Consider the following 10761-nt stretch of genomic DNA (forward strand, 5'->3'; position numbering starts at 1 on the left):
CATTGTTATACAAAATTACATATAAGAGGTTGTGAGGGGAATGGGAAAATAAACAAGGAGAGAAATGAATTACAGTAGATGGGGTAGAGAGAGAAGATGGGAGGGGAGGGGAGGGGAGGGGAGATAGTAGAGGATAGGAAAGGTAGCAGAATACAACAGTTACTAATAGGGCATTATGTAAAAATGTGGATGTGTAACCAACGTGATTCTGCAATCTGTATTTGGGGTAAAATTGGGAGTTCAAAACCCACTTGAATCAAATGTATGAAATATGATATGTCAAGAGCTTTGTAATGTTTTGAACAACCAATAAAAAATAAATAAACTTCCTTCTTAATACTGCCTTCATAGTGCCCCAGAGATTTTGCAATGTTGTATCAGTGTTCTCATTTACCTCTAAGAATTTTTAAAATTTCATCCTTGATTTCTTCTACTATCCATACATCATTCAATTGTGTATTATTTAGTTTACACTTGTTACAGTAGCTTCTATTTTTATTTTATCCTTGACTTCTAATTTCATTCCACTGTGGTCTGATAGAATGCAGCATATTATCTCTGTTTTTGTTTGTTTGTTTGTTTGTATTTACTAAGAGTTGCTGCTTTGTGGCATAAGATATGGTCTATTTTAGAGAAGGAGCCATGTGCTGCTGAGAAAAAAAGTATATTTGTTCATTGATAGATGAAATATTCTATATGTATCTGTTAAGTCTAAATTATTGATTGTATTATTTAGTTCTATAGTTTCTTTACTTAGTTTTTGTTTGGAAGATCTGTCCAGTAGTGAGATAGGTGTGTTAAAGTCACACAGTATTATTGTATTGTGGTCTATTTGACTCTTGAAATTGAGAAGGGTTTGTTTGATGTATATAGATGTTCCATTGTTTGGGGCATAAATATTTATAATTGTTATGTCCTGCTTATATATAATTCCCTTAAGAAGTATGAAATGTCCTTCTTTGTCTCTTCTGATTAACTTTGGTTTGAAGTCTACTTTATCTGAAATGAGAATGGAAACCCCCACTTGTACACAATCCATATGAGTGACAAGTTTTTCCCATCCTTTCACCTTCAGCCTGTGAATGGATGTCTTTGCCCATGAGGTGAATCTCTTGAATACAGCATATTGTTGGGTTTTTCTTTTTAATCCAATCTTCCAGTCTGTCTTTTGATTGATGAGTTTAGGCTGTTAACATTCAAGGTTATTATTGAGATATAATTTGTATTCCCTCTCATTTTGATTTTTTTCTGGCTTTTGATTTGTCTTAGTTTCTCATTTGGTTGAATGTCACTTTAATGTAGATCTTCCCTTTGCTGGTTTTTACTTTTTTTTTTTCACTTCATCCTCATGGAATATTTTGTTGAGAATGCTCTGTAGTGTAGGCTTTCTAGTTGTGAATTCATTTAATTTTTGTTTATCATGGAATGTTTTAATTTCATCTTCAAATCTGAAACTTAATTTTGCTGGATATAAAATTCTTGGTTGCATTCATTTTCTTTCAGAGTGTGTAGTATATTATTTCAGGACCTCCTAGCTTTGAGGGTCAGGGCTGAGAAATCAGTTGAGATCTGAATTGGTTTCCCCCTATAACAAAATTTGATTTTTTTTCTCTCACAGCCTTTAAAATTTTATCTTTATTCTGTATTAGTCATTCTCATTACAATGTGTCTTGATGTGGGTCTGCTATAATTTGTACTTTTGGGGTACTGTAAGCCTCTTGTATTTGATTTTCCATTCCATTCTTTAGGTTTGGGGAATCTTCTGCTATTATATCATTGAAAAGCTTTTGCATTCCTTTGGTCTATATCTCTGCTCCTTCACCTATTCTGATAACTCTTAAATTTGGTCTTTTCATGTTATCCCATAATTCTTAGATGTTCTGTTCTTTTTTTTTTTTACCATCTTCTCCACATGTTCAACTCTTCTTTCAAGGTTATAAATTTTGTCTTTATTGTCTGAGGTTCTATATTCCAAGTGGTCTAATTTGTTGGTGATGCATTCTATTGAATTTATAATTTGGGTTACTGTTTCCTTCATTTCAAGGATTTCTGCTTGGTTTTTTTCCCACAGTCTCATACACTTTATTGAAGTGGTCTTTCACTTCCTGTATTTTTTCTTTGATTTCACTCCTTATACTATCCTTTTCTTCACATATCAGTTTAACTATATACAATCTGAACTCCTTCTTGGACATTTCTTCTACTATGTTATCAGTGGCTTCTGTTGTTGAAGCATCTTTGGTTTGTTTGTGGTGCTTTATTCCCTTGTTTTTTCATGTTGTTAGTGTATTTTCCCACTAAAAGTATGGATTCAATGCAAGATAAATTCTATCCTGTAGACCTATAATGTCCCTGAAGGTTTCCAGTGCTTTGCCTTTACTGGTATATATTGTGTTCATTGGTGGTATCAATACCACCCAATGAACACAATATATAGCCTTAAACCTAATAGTTCCCACTAAGGTGTCTATTGATTTCTCACATTGAACCAAAATGATGAGTTCAATAACTATCTATAGTATAAGCAGAATATTTGTTAAAATGATTTACAATTCCAAATGGTGGATGAGAGAACAGAGGTAGTGTAGTACGCAATATTCCCAATGGAGAAAGGTAGAAACTAGAAGTAAAAATTCACAGGAAGAGTGGAACAGTAGCTGACAGAGATTGGCTGTTGGTTGGAGAAAAGTTGGAAAGAAAATCCTAGAACATATACTAGAGAGAGGAAGAATATGAACAAAGAGAAAAGATTAAAGACATAAGAATACAACAAAAATGCAAAACACCAATCATATATCATTGTCCTCCATAAACTGATGCATAAAAAATTTTGTTTCAAATATGGTAGAGAGATTAGTGAATCAAAAAATAAAATAAGTCTTGCTGGAAAGTTGAACTGTCTCTGTCAGTGTTCAACAGTTTCTCAGCCTTGTCCCTGGCATCTCTTGGGATCACTAAACCCAGATGATCCCTCATAAACCCAGTCTCTGTCCTACTGATCTGGGATCTAGATACCTCAGGATTGGCCATGTTGCAGTCTCAAGATCTCAATGCTGCTCCTACTTGCAGAGAGACCACTAGGGATACACTCTTGCAAAGAAGATGCAGCAGCAAGACAATGACCACCAGTGCTCTCAGCAGGAAGACCCTAGGCTCCCCCAAATCTGAGGAACCCCCACATTGGGCCTGCAGGTCCCATCTGGAGTCCCCAGACTGAAGCTCTTGTGGTGGTAAACCTGCTGGCATCCAGGCTCCAGGCCCTGGCTGGTGTCCCAAAATGGATACAGTCACATTCAACCAAACCTGGAGTGTTCCCCGAAGCAGTCCTCTAGGCCGTGGTAGCAATGGTAGTGGTGGTGTTGTTGGCGTCAGGCTGTGGGTCAGCAGTAGCGTGACTGAGACAAAGCTACAATTGCAGCTGTGGGGCATTGTCTCCAGGCAATCTCCAAGGGTCAGCAGTAGTGTTGGCTTCAGTTGCATCCATGGCAGTGGTTTCTTCTGTGGGAGCAGCACTCAGAAAGAAGACCTCCAGGTGATCTCAGGCTGGCAGCAGCAGAATCAGAGGAAGCAGCAATGGCTGCAGCAGTGCAGGCAACAGTTGATTGACAGGAAACCTCCAGTTCAGCAGTGGCGACCACAGAGGTAGCTACAGAATTCCCTCCGAAGTAATGGAGGCTGTGCCCAGAGAAGAGACCTGATGGCACTGGAGCAGGGTCTCTGGCAGCAGCCCAGTCTTTTAATTCTTAAGTCAGGGTTATATCATTTTTATTATATTGTCTTCCTTGACACCCATAAATATATTCTTTAAATGTATTATTAAATGATTTTAAGTATTTTTACAGGTAAAATGTTAAAACAAAATGATGAAATTTTAACATTTAGAATTAGATGAACATTAAAATGTAAGAAATATATAACTCTTGGTTCTTTCTTAGAAAGTAATTGTCACATTATTACATATTTCCTTCTATTATGCATCAGTTTTTTTTCTATATCTCATAAGTGTATTTTTTTATGTAAAGTGATTTTCCTACATGCATTATGGATCAAAACAATTACTTTCCTCTTATGCTAAATACCATGAATTAATAATGATAATGTTGAACTATATTACAGAATGAACTCATGAGCTTAAAAAACAAATAGCAGCTGTCTCTGCAGAAACTAAAGTAATGGAGAGGCAAATTTATTAGGAGGATGCTGCCATAGAGAATTCCAGACTTCAATGTGGAAACCCAGAATCTCAAAACAAGTCCTTATATACAGACAATGTGAAGCTTAAGTTTGGTATCAAAATCTCCCAAGAAGATTTTCAGGAGCACATGATAAAATGTAAGATTTATTATGCAAAAATAAAAGCACATAAAGATAGTTTGGGGGAGATAGAAATCCAATGGTCATTTATAATTGAACTCTGTGAAAAACAAGATCTAGTTAAAAAACTAAAGACAATGAAAGAGGAACTTATGCAAGATCTCCAAAATCCAGGAGGGAACCAAATGACACAAGTACATGTTTGAACTGTTACTTATCAAAACTTTTTCTATTATTCACATTATAAGAATATATTAAATAATACATTTATTATTAAGTTAGTAAAATGCTCTGTATTAACCTTCAGAAACTATTTTCACAATTTTTAAGTACTTCGATAAGTACATGAGTTAGATAACAACTATCTCAAATGTGCAAATGCATAAAGGAAATATTTACACTGTATTTCTAAAAATATATAGTCAAAATCACATTGAACACTTAATTCATTTGTTGCAGAAATTATAATTCAGAAAAGGTTGAATCTGAATTAATAATTGTACCTTAAGCATCTTTGTATTTCTCTTACTGTTATTTTAAGACCATAAAAAGTACAAACTTAAAATATATATTTTTTGCTAGATAATTAAGTATCCTTTGCATTGTTGTCAGGCAAATGCCACCATAAATACCACTTTCTTTTGTCTTAATTTGTTTTTACTTCTGAGTTTTCAAAATAAGGTAGCTTTGTTTGAATAGTAGTTATTTGTCCAGTATACCTATAAAAGTAACATTCTAATCCAATGTATCAAAATTAAAATTTAATTTATCCAGCTTTCTTAAAATATGGCAACACTGAAAATTGTGGATTTATAGTATTGACCATTCTTTTATGACTTGTATATTTTAAATTTAATAAATATACAGGAAGATATTTCAAAGCTAAAGAATGAAATTATAATTGTAAAGGAATCATTGAAAAATGTGTTTTCTTGAAGAAGAAAAGAGGAGACATGAAAAATAAACAAAAGAAATAGAGGTATGTGTTAATGGTTGAGATTTCAATGTTCTATAAGATCATTTCTTAATTTTCTGCTATATTCATGTTTCCATAGTTTACTCTTCATTATCAAAATAGCTAGGGGACAAAAATTGTAAAATTCAGTAGATAAATACATATTATTAATAGATAGATAGACCCCCTCATTCAAAGATGTTTAAATATGTAAATATATTCAAACAAAGCAAGTACTTCTATTTTAATATATCCTAGAATTCTTTCAGGTCTCATTGCACCAACAGCTTGATACCTGCTTAATGGCAAGACAGCAAAGGTTATAATCATAGAAGATGACAATTCCTAGACACCAGATACTCCTCAAAATAAAGTGAAACACAATGGAAATTATCCTCATTCTAAATCTCTCTGATTACATATTTGTAATTCTCAAGAGCCATGTTTAAAAAAAGCAAAATGCAAAACCAAAAATGAGACAAATTCTCATCAACTGCTGTGGTACCACCTACAGAATTTTATAGTCAATTATTATTTACATGAATGGAGAACAAATATGGAAAAGAACATGCTTTTAATAGTAAAAATAATTTCCACCATTAAAGCATTAATATGGAAACTAAGAAGATGCATATTTTCACTTGATTATAACTAATTTGACACAATATGAAAAGCATCTGAAGTATTAAAGATAAAAATCCCCACCTTTACATATTCTCTATCAAGAGATACCATGGAAGTACACCATAACAATAGAGAAGACAAGACTCAACTCTTAAATTTCTTATTGAAGCTGGTAAGGTGTAGAACACCTGAAGTTTTAAGCACTATTGGTGTGAGTATATGTTGTTAAAAGCATTTTGGAAAGGAATTTGAGATTACCTAGTACTATTCTTATGCTGAAATGCTTTATCAAGGCACAATTGTCATAAGTCCACAAACTGCAAATGTTTGACTTTTTTATTTTTATGTGTTTTTTTTAGTTATACATGACAATAGAATCCATTTTGATATATTTAGACAAGCACGGAATATATCTTATTCTAATTAGGATACCGGTCTGGTGCATGTACAGGATGATGAGATTCATTATGGTATGTCCATATCTGTACATAAGAAAGTTACATCAGATTCATTCCAGTGTCTTTTCCATTTCCATCTCTCCCTCTCTTCACTTCATTCTCCTTTGTCTAATGCAATGAACTTCTTTCTTCCCCATCCCATTATTGTGGGTTAGCATCCACATATCAGATAGAACATTCAACCTTAGGATTTGGGGGATTGGCTTATTTCACTTAGCATGATAGTCTCCAGATCCATCCATTTACTGGCAAATGTCATCAAATAATTCTTCTTTATGGAGGAATCACATTCCCTTTTGTATATGTACCACAATTTCCTTATCTATTCTTTTTCTAATAAGCTTCTAGGTTGTTTCCATAGCTTAGGTATACTGAAATGTGCTGCTCTAAACATTGATGTAACTTGTCACTGTAGTGTGCTGATTTTAACACCTTTGGGTAAAAACTGAAGAATGGACTAACTAGATCAAATAGTGGTTCCATTCCTAGTTTTTTGAGGAATCTCATTCTGTTTTCTAGAGTGTTTGCATTAATTTGCAGTCCCATCAATAATATATGTGTATAGCGTTTCCCCCACATCCCACCAACATTTGTTTTTACTTGTATTCTTGATAATTGCCATTCTGGTTGGAGTGAGGTGAAATCTTAGTGTTTCTTGTTTTTGAGTTTCAAAGTGTATTTTGACATTTTTTCCTCTTTGGTTTGCATTTCTCTAATGGCTAGAGATGCTCAACGTTTTTTAAATATATTTTTTGACTATTTGTATTTCTTCTTTTGAGAATTGTCTTTTTAGTGCCTTTGCTCACTTATTGTGTTATTTGAATGTTTTTGTTGTGGTTTTGGTTTTGGTGTTAAGCTGATTTAGTTCTTTGTGTATCCTCATGTGAGGTGTGGTTGGCAAAGATTTTTCTCCCATTCATAGGCTCTCTCTTTACTCTCTTGATTGTTTCTTTTGCTGTGAAGAAACTTTTTTTGTGTGATACCAACCCATTTATTGATTTTTATTTTACTTCTTGTGCTTTAGCAGTCTTATTAAGGAACTTGATTCCTAAGATGACATGTTGGAGTGTTGGGCCTACATTTTCTTCTAGTAGGTGCAGTGTTTCTGGTCTAATACCTCCTAGGTCTTGATCCACTTTGAATTGAGTTTTGTGCAGGGGGAAATATAGGAATTCAATCTTATTTTACTCCATATGGATTTCCAGTTTGTTTGACCTGATTTTCATTTTGATTAATGTAAACTTGCATCTGTGTTACCATAATCTAGACCAAGACATAGAACTTTCCCAGCATGTCCAGAAAGTTGTTTTGTGCCCCTTTCATAGCAACTGCAATTTCATCAGCTGAGTTTTGAAAGGAGATTTACTGAGAAATAACTCATGTTCCATTCACCAAAGCATTTAATTCAGTGGCCTTTAGTGTATTTATAGATCCATGTAACCATCATCCAAATTAATTTTAGGAGTTTTCTTCAACTCAAAAAGAAACCCATTACTTTCTCTATGACTTCTCCATCTGTCCCTGTTTTATACCTAATTTTGTTCCATCTTGCTTTTTCTTCCTTCCTGATAATTCTAAGATTCCTTCTTTTAGTTTCCTTTCTCACTAGAAAACTAGTTATCACTCTCCTAGGGTAGGTCAGCTGGTGACAAATTCTTTTATTTATTTATTTATTTTATCTGAGAATGTCTATATTTCCCCTTCTTTCCTGAAAAATGTTTTTTCCATATATAGGATATAGAACTGTGGGTTAACAGTTCTTTCCATAGTTGAAAAATACTGTGCTACTGGAACCCTTCTGACTTCCATGATTTCTGATGAGAAATCTCTGTAGGTAGAAATTTCTTCCCACACCAGTGCTTGTTTCTTGTTTCTTCAGGATTTTTATGTCTCTGGTTTTCATAAATTTTATTACTATATGTTTAGACATACATCTATTTAAATTTAACTATTGTTGTTCTCTCACCTTTTTGATTTTAAAAGTTTATGTCTTTTGCCAAATTTGGGCTTTTCCATTCATTATTTATTGGAATATTTTTTAAGTTTCTCTTTGTCCTCTCTTGCAGGACTTGAATGACACAAAAGTTATATCTTTTGTTATAGTCTCATGGGCCCTTGAGACTCTGTTCCTTTCCCTTTTCAATCTATTTTCTATCTATTGCTCCAACTAAGTAGCTTTTAGTGCTCTTTTTTTCTAGTTTATTAAATTCTCTTGTTACCTCTAGTTACTGTTGAAATCCATGGACATTTTTCATTTTGTTTATTTTATCTTTAGTTCTTTAATTTTTATTTTGGTCTTTTATCTTCTATTCATCTGCCAAGACTTTCTCTTTTTCCACTTTTTTAGGCATGTTTGTAATTGCTTGTTGAAACATTTTTATGATGATTGATCTAAAATGCTCATCAAGTAATTTTAACTTCTGTGTTATTCTGCTGTTAGCGCATGTTGATTGTCATTTCTTAGTGAGTCTGAGATCTTCCTGGTTTTTGGTATGATGAGTGGTTTTCTATTGAAATATGGACACGTTGAGTATTATGTTTCAAGATTCTGGATTCTCTAGGTAGTAAAGAAAGTCCACATTCTCCTATTAATGTCTGTTGACACCCTCAGAAGGGCAAGGGCTTCTTGTTACTGCTTAAGTGGGGGGTGTTGGCTGGGTTCTGGGCCTCTGCTCATAGCACCCTGGCTTACTATTCCCCAAATAACCTCCACCACACTCTTTGGCAGTGGTCTTTTTACCACCGAGTAGTGGTGAGAGCCCAGACTCTCTGGGCCTCCTCTGACATTTCTAAAGCAAGAAGAGGAATTATCACTATTGATGAGGGCAGAAGTCCAGGTTCTTCAGATGGGCTCTGCTGATTACCTGATGTGGCTTGCTACTGCCCATCAGAGGCTTGAAATTCCTGATTCCACAGTTAGCCCTCCAGTTCCACCCCAGAATCAGGATTTGGGAAGCTTGTTATAGTTAGCAATGATAGTTGTTTACACTTTCCACTGAGTCTTCACCAGTGTGAAGAGGTTTTTTGTTGTTGTTTGTTTTGTTTTGTTTTCTCCCTGTGGTATTTGACTGAAGGAGTTATTGACTAAATATTTTGTTTTACTAGGCTACCATTTTCCTCATCTGTTGGCTAGAGAAAGCAGGCTTTCCATGGAACTTTCATTATCTGCCTTCACTGGCATTTCCAGAATATTCTCTAGGATATGTAGGAAAAAAGGAAAACCCATGCTATTCCTTGTGTACTGAGGTCCCTAGGCAGTTTGCTTTCTTCTCTCCAACTTTCAGAAACTTCTTATATTTGTATTATACATGATGTCTAGGGGGTTTAGTTGTACTTATCAGGAAAATAGATACATGAAGTAAATCTCTATTTGGCCATAAGCAGTAGTGTAAATTGGTATTTTTTTAGAGAAGAGGATAAGTTCAAATACCAGAAGATTTTTTATTACTTATTTCTTATTTTGAGTCCTTTTTTTCTGTCCTTTCTGAATATCTGATGGCCTTGGTACAGTTCAAAGGTCATGTTTTGCCTGTAAGATGGCATTCTTTTTTCCTAATTTTTAATGCTTTCAAATATGCACGGTTTTGTGCATTACATAATTTAGATTTTATGTCAATATTTCTTTTTTATTTTTTGGTTCAGAAAAATTAAAATGGTTTTTAGATTTCAGAGTTTTTTATATTCTGTCAAATAAATATTTTTAGTATTTCTACATCATTCCTAAATGAAAAATTTTTTTTTTCAAATATTTATCCCAAAATGTATTTTTTTTAGTTTTCTCTATAAATTTTCTTTCTTTTTTTAAAATTTTTTTATTGTTGGTTGTTCAAAACATTACATAGTTCTTGATATATCATATTTCACATTTTGATTCAAGTGGGTTATGAACTCCCATTTTTACCCCATATACAGATTGCAGAATCACATCAGTTACACATCCATTGATTTACATATTGCCATACTAGTGTCTGTTGTATTCTGCTGCCTTTCCTATCCTCTACTATCCCCCCTCCCCTCCCCTCCCCTCTTCTCTCTCTACCCCCTCTACTGTCATTCATTTCTCCCCCTTGTATTATTTTTCCCTTTCCCCTCACTTCCTCTTGTATGTACTTTTGTATAACCCTGAGGGTCTCCTTCCATTTCCATGCAATTTCCCTTCTCTCTCCCTTTCCCTCCCACCTCTCATCCCTGTTTAATGTTAATCTTCTTCTCCTCCTCTTCGTCCCTACTCTGTTCTTAGTTACTCTCCTTATATCAAAGAAGACATTTGGCATTTGTTTTTTAGGGATTGGCTAGCTTCACTTAGCATAATCTGCTCTAATGCCATCCATTTCCCTGCAAATTCTATGATTTTGTCATTTTTTAATTTCTTCCTTGATGTCTTCTATAACCCATTGATCATTTTTTTTA

At 34.1% G+C, this 10761-nt stretch overlaps 1 pseudogene; it reads left to right on the top strand.

Annotated features, from left to right (window-relative positions):
- The window catches only part of LOC107140813, a 48170-nt pseudogene that overhangs the window by 23254 nt on the left and 14155 nt on the right, over positions 1–10761 (top strand).

Source organism: Marmota marmota, unplaced genomic scaffold, assembly GCF_001458135.2.
Source record: "Marmota marmota marmota unplaced genomic scaffold, marMar, whole genome shotgun sequence".
NCBI lineage: Eukaryota > Metazoa > Chordata > Mammalia > Rodentia > Sciuridae > Marmota > Marmota marmota.